This window comes from Triticum dicoccoides, chromosome 7B (genome assembly GCF_002162155.2).
Source record: "Triticum dicoccoides isolate Atlit2015 ecotype Zavitan chromosome 7B, WEW_v2.0, whole genome shotgun sequence".
NCBI classification, from domain to species: domain Eukaryota; kingdom Viridiplantae; phylum Streptophyta; class Magnoliopsida; order Poales; family Poaceae; genus Triticum; species Triticum dicoccoides.
Genome location: NC_041393.1, coordinates 721,485,026 through 721,492,182, shown reverse-complemented (window position 1 = coordinate 721,492,182; position 7,157 = coordinate 721,485,026).

Below are 7,157 nucleotides of genomic sequence, written 5' to 3'. Positions count from 1 at the left end.
GTTGTGTGTCCAGTAGCTCTGAAAGTCAAGATGAGTGATCGTGCGTGGATGTACACCGGTCACACTTGTCAGTACAAATGGAGCACTGAATGGTTCACAAAAACCAAGGGGTTTGTGCAAGCCGCATTTGCAAATGGCCAGAGGAAAACCTGGTGCCCCTGTTTCCAGTGCAGCAATGGGGAAAAGGGGACAGAGGCTGAAATGGGCAAACACCTGCAGAAGAGTGGTTTTACGCCCGATTATACGGTGTGGACATATCATGGTGAGTCTGCCCAACGTGACCGAGCTGAGGTGGATCGTCATTGCACCGACGAGCATGGTACCAGGATGGAAAACATGGTGCAAGACTATGATGATGCTCGGATTTGGATGAGGAGATGGAGGAATCTGCAAAGGCCTTTAATGAAATGTTGGAGTCTTCAAAACGTCCGCTCCACGAGCACACTGAGCTTTGTCAGTTGGATGGCATCTCACAAGTAATGGCTCTGAAGGCTCAGTTCAACTTGGGCAGAGAATGCTACGACGCAATGATGACAGTATTTGGACGGTTTCTACCCAAAGGCCATGTAATGCCTGCAAACATGTACCAGTCGTACAAAATCCTATGTGCACTGAAGATGCTCTATGAGAAGATACATGCCTGTGAGAAAGGATGTGCCTTATTTAGGCTTGACTATGCGGACTTGAACTATTGTCCCATTTGCATGTCTTCCAGGTATGTTGTGGTAGACAACAGTATGGGTGAGAAGACATAGACCAAAATCCCCATTAGTGTTCTTCGGTATATGCCAATCGTACCAAGACTTCAACGTCTTTTCATGGTCGAAGAGACGGCCAGACAGATGACATGGCACAAAACAGGCAAAAGAACCGAACTAGATGCAGATGGGAATCTGATTATGGTACACACATCGGATGGTGTTGCGTGGAAAAAGTTTGATGAATTACATGCTGAAAAAGTGGCAGAACCAAGGCATCCTCGAGTCATCATCAGCATAGATGGGTTCACTGTGTTTGGTATGACGGCAGCCCAATATAGTTGTTGGCCCGTATTTGTCTTTCCACTCAATCCCCCCCCGGACAGATTATGCAAAGAAAGAACATTTTCCCGATGTTGATAATTCCAGGGCCCAACTATCCGGTGGAAAATATGAATGTGTACATGCAGCCGCTTAAGGACGAATTGCAAGAATCCTGGGATAATGGGTTCAAGACATACAATGCCTATAGCAAACGGAACTTCATAATGCATGTCTGGTACATGTACTCGACGTATGAGTTGCCGGTGTATGCGCTATTCGTTGGCTGGTGTGTGCATGGAAGGTTCCCGTGCCCCACATGCAAGGGAGCTCTTGAGTTTCGTTGGCTTCAGGCCGGTCGCAAGTTTTCTTGGTTCAACATGCATATACAGTTCCTGGATCCTCGCCATAAGTTCAGGAAAGACAAGAAGAACTACATCAGAGGTAGAGTTGCCAAAAACTCTGCACCACCTGCGTTGACAGGCCAACAACCCTGCATCAGTTAAACGCTCTTAAGCCAGATCCAGAGCGTCCAGGGTACTTCAAGGGGTAGAGTTCTAAGCATGCCTGGACTCACAAGACATGCTTATGGGATCTGCCTTACTTCAAAGACCTCCTTTGCCCACACAACATCGACGTGATGCACACTGAGAAGAATATCGCCAAGGCACTTTTTGGTACATTCTTCGGCATAGATGGGAAGTCAACGGATAATAATAAGTCTAGAGTCGATCTGGAGGCTCTATGTGATAGGCCGTTACAAAACATGAAAGAACCGAAACTAAAGCAGAACTGGACGAAGCCAAAGGCATGGTTCAATCTTGGAAGGCCAGCTATGAGGGAAATTATCTTGTGGGTGAAAATGCAGTTGATGTTCCCCGATGGGTATGCAGCGAATCTAAAGAGGGGAGCGAGTCTTGATAAATTGAAGATATTTGGTCTCAAGAGTCATGATTGGCACATATGAATTGAGCGGGTAATGCCAGTGATGTTGCGTGGCTTCATCCCTGAGGATGAATGGCTAGTACTAGCAGAACTCAGCTATTTCTTCCGTGTTCTTTGTGCGAAAGAACTATCGCATCGCGTGCTAGAAGAAATGGAAGAGTTGGCACCGGAGTTGATCTGCAAGTTAGAGAAGATCTTTCTGATGGGCTTCTTTAATCCAATGCAGCATTTGATTTTGCATCTCCCGACCGAGGCAAGATTGGGGGGGCCCGTGCAAAATCGTTGGTGCTACCCAACTGAGAGGATGCAGAAGACGCTTCGAGAAAAATGTAGAAATAAACATAGAATTGAAGCATTGATGACTGAGGCATTCATCACTGAGGAGGCGGCAAACTTCGTGACATCACACTGCGAAGCTAAAAATCGTCATTTGCATAATCCGAAGCCTCGGTACAATGCTGACGATGCTAAAAAGGGTGGATCCAACCTCAGCCTATTCAAAGGGAATCTCGCACCAGCCAATGTTTCAAATCCATTATCTTTGGATAACGAAGAATGGCGGACCATTTCGTTGTATATCTTCAACAACCTGATAGAAGTGTGGCCGTACATCAAGTAAGTTCTCGGTACATTGTTTCGCAACTTCTATTTCCTTTGAACTGCTCTTATTCCTGGATATTTCATACAGTCGATACATCGCCATATTCTCGTATGGAGCGGTGATCCAAAAGGATTCCGTCGAAGAGTATGAGCTTCTCACAAAGCAAGGAGGCGACTATCCCGGTTTCATCTCTTTGTTCAAAAAAACAATAATTTCTATTAGACAATTTAATTTCATTTGCTAATATGTGCGTAATGCAACAATCCTTTCGTATTAAACTTGTAGGCTGATTCAGAGTCTATGGACGCCGAATTGAGACAAGTCGCAAATGGTTTTGACTATAAGGTCCGTTCATTTGACAAATACGACATCAACGGGTATGGCTTTCGTACCTATGGCAAAGAGCTATCTATGGCCGACCGAAAGTCTACAAATTGTTGTGTATCTGCTATCGGTGAAGGAGGTACCGAGTATTATGGGAGAGTTGAAGCAATTTATGAACTTCTATTGGATGATGAAAACCCACCGAATGTCGTAGTCTTCAAATGTTATTGGTTTCAACCGAAGGAGACTAGAAGGACTCATGAACATATAGGGCTAGTTGAAATCAAACAAAGCACCCATTTAGATGTTCCTGATGTCTATATTACGGCTCAACAGGCGACCAAAGTATTCCATCTACCGTGGGCCTGCCAAACTAATCCAAATATGAAAGGTTGGGATGTCATTTATGAAGTGCCGCCACGTGCTAGACTATCTCCCCCAAAGGAAGAGTATTATGAACCTCACATTAACCCAGACACATATGAAGGAGAATTCTTCCAAGAGACACGTCTTTCCAAAAAGCATTTCAAGAACCGCTATACTTCACTCCAAAACATTGAAGTAGACAGCGATAGTGAATCCGACATCACCCCAGAGGAGGAACAAGAAGAGCCGGAACAAGAAGAGGTTACTGCTGCGGATGACCTGTCTATGCTTGACCGATTACGTCAAGGTGGCCTTCCACATGTTGATGCCACTGAACCCTATGAGCCCGTCATTGACTATAGTGATGATGATGATTATGCATTTATTGATGATACTGATCGAGATTATTAGTAGTGTCAGGTATTCAATTTTTTTATGTTGTACTTGATGATGATACACTTAAGTGATATACATATTATTATTCATGTCGGTATTTTTTATGTTGTACTAATTTGGTTTACTCTTTGTCATGGCAGGTGTTGAAAGATGGTGGGCGCTGGTTGGGAGCGCTCCGAGGCCCCTTCTTCGTCAGCGCGTGGTGGGAGGTCTTCCATTCCATGCGGACCTCTCCGCCGACCGGGCCCTTCTTCGTCGACCCCGATGCCCAGCAGGGGACGAGGTAAGGGAGGGAAGAAGAGAGGAGCTGGAGCGCGTGGTCGCGGGAGAGGAGGTAGGGTGACTGCTAGGGCGCCTTCCTCGCCGCCACCCCCAGTTGTTTCACCCGAGCACGTGACTGCTAGGGTGGACTCGTCTGTGGAGGAGGCTACACGGACTCCGGTCCATGAGCCTCCGGTCCACAGGCCTTCAGCCCACGAGCCTCAGGTCGACGGGCCTTTGGCCCACAAGACCCCGGAGGAGCACACTTCTGGATGGGTTACCTGGACAGATCAGCCTGAGGGGCCGAGTGGCCATGCTGATGATGGCTGGGAGCCGACTGATATTGAGGAGGAGGGGGGCACCGTCTACCAGCATGGTTGTACACGGCTCCCGTCCGTGCCGGCGACCCGCGAGCAGAGGTGGTTGATTTTCCCTGATGGAGAGAGGTAAGTGCTTTAATCTTTTTGTACCTTCTGCATTCACGTTTCTTCAAATATCTAATGCGTTGGCCTTGTCATGCTGCATGGGTTGGGACCACCATCATAGTGTCCGCCGGCCCAACTCCTTCCTTGCAGTTCTTTGTCGGAAAAACTTCCTGGGGTTTGTCACGTTACCTGGTGAGGGTCGGCTTCCAGAGCTTGGATTGAGCTGGGAGCACTACTTGGCTGCCTCGGCCCCGCCGGGTGAGATTATCGATGGTGTATTGTGCAAGACGAGGGCAGACGTGGTGATCAGAAAGTTCTAGGTAATTTCTCCTTTACACAATTAAAAATCTTCAACTAGCTAGTTATTAGTTGTACTAATCAATATTGTCTCATTTGATTGCAGACATTCTACAGGTGTGAGGAGGGATACGAGGAGGAAGCGGCAAATGTTATCGATAACGTCTGCAAGCGCCTACTACAGAACTTACGGCACGAGGCTCGGGTGCAGGCTGTTCGAGACTACTATGCCTCGCATGGTATCAAGAAGACCAAGCCGGCGTGCCACGAGAAGTTCTTGAGTAAGGAGGAGTACATGAAGGTAATTCTTCAGGCCTTGCACTTACTTCCTTCATTTAGTAATTCATAGCCGTAGCACTCAAGTTTCTATTTCCTAACTTAGGAGCCTCCGAGATGGTGCACGGATCGGATGGATTGTTGGGAGGTGTTGGTCAATGAGTGGTGCTCAAAAGAATGGCTAGCCCTCCACAATGAGGCCAAGGACAAACGTGCCCAAATGGAAGGTGTGCCACACCATCAAGGCAGCTCCAACTTATATTAGTTTGGGCGGAACTGGGTATGTGGTTTGCTTCATGATTCATGCAATTCATTCATCATGCTAGCTTTAGCCCTTTAATTACTAATTTACTTTGCTTCTCTCTTTCAGGCATGCTATAATAAGGCGGATAATGTGCCAGAGGTGTATGACCTGTATGCCATGGCCCACACTGCCTCTTACAAGAAAGTCAAGGCATTCTCTCCGTCTGACCTCGATGATCTAAAGAACTTCACCAACATCTCCTCCCATGACAAGCTCGTGAAATATAGAGATCAGGGGAAGGCGAGGAAAGGGGAGGACTTTAACCCGAGCCAGGGTCCCATTGATACAGAGCTGCTGATGATATCTGGTGGCGGGAGGTCCCATGGCTCCATAGCCATGGCAGATGGACTTATCCGTTGTCCTAGCACTCTCTCAGAGATCAAGGCGCGCAAGTCGAGCTCCGCTCCTGAAATAAGGCCTCGTCAATGGCCAGTCCAACTCGCCTTCAAGGTTAGTTATACGTACTCAGCTATCTTTCTCCATTACATTGTGTGCGCTTCCATCAATGATTACAAATGGTAACGAGGAGTGTTGTTGTAGGCTGCTATACAAAGTGAGAGAGATAGAACAAAGAAACTTCTGGCGAAGGCGGCGGAGAGGCAGCGGGAGTTGGAGGAGAGGACGACAAATATGTTGGAGGAGGAGAGGGCACGGAATGACATGCAGGCAAGGGCCATGTACGAGCTCCTTGTGGTAAATTTCTTCTGCAGATTAGCCAAAACATTCATGTAGTGTTTGTCTCATTACTAACTAGTATGACTGAGTCGTCAAAACCAAATGTGCAGTCTGTGTGTGAGAAGTCCGGTCAGACCGCTCCGCAGATGCCAGTGATTGCTCCTGGGACCACGGTGAGTTTAATTCGAATGGACATTACTTGCTAGTCTTAACATTTGAGTGTCATTATGCTAACGAGACATTGGAAATGATCTTTGGTGTAGCGTAACTCCACACAAGCATCGCACGATCCTTCTCTAGCTACCGGCACGAGCCAGCCCGCTCCTACACCTCCATGATCACGGTAAGTTTCTCTAGTGTTTTAATTAACAAATGCATAAAGACCTAGACTTAGCTTTATTTCCTCCAATATGCTTACCATAATGACCTAGAGTTAGCTTCTTTTCCTCCAAAATGACTTAATAAGCTTACTGACCTCCAAAACCATCCATTTTACCTAAGTTAGCTCTAAAACGATTTGTACTTAGCTTACTTATGTCAAAAATGGCATAATTAGCTTAGTTAGCTCAGAAACGATCCATTTTACCTAAGTTAGCTCTAAAATGACCCATTTTACCTTAGTTAGCTCATAAATGATCCAGTTTACCCAAGTTAGCTCTAAAATGACCCATTTTACCTAGATTAGCTCCTAAATGACCCATTTTACCTATAGCTCTAAAATGACCCATTTTACCTAGGTTAGCTCCAAAATGACCCATCTTACCTAGGTTAGCTCTAAAATGATGCATTTTACCCAAGTTGGCTCTAAAATGACCCATTTTACCTAGATTAGCTCATAAATTATCCATTTCACCTAAGTTAGCTCACAAACCATCCATTTTATCTAGGTTAGCTCCAAAATGACCCATCACACTTAGGTTAGCTCTAAAATGATGCTTTTTACCTAAGTTAGCTCATAAACGATCCATTTTACCTAGGTTAGCTCATAAATGATCCATTTCACCTAAGTTAGCTCAAAAACGATCCATTTCACCTAGGTTAGCTCCAAAATGACCCATCTTACCTAGGTTAGCTCCAAAATGACCCATCACACCTAGGTTAGCTCTAAAATGATCCTTTTTACCTAAGTTAGCTTATAAACGATCCATTTCACCTAGGTTAGCTCATAAACGATCCATTTCACCTAAGTTAGCTCAAAAACGATCCATTTCACCTAGGTTAGCTCCAAAATGACCCATCTTACCTAGGTTAGCTCCAAAATGACCCAT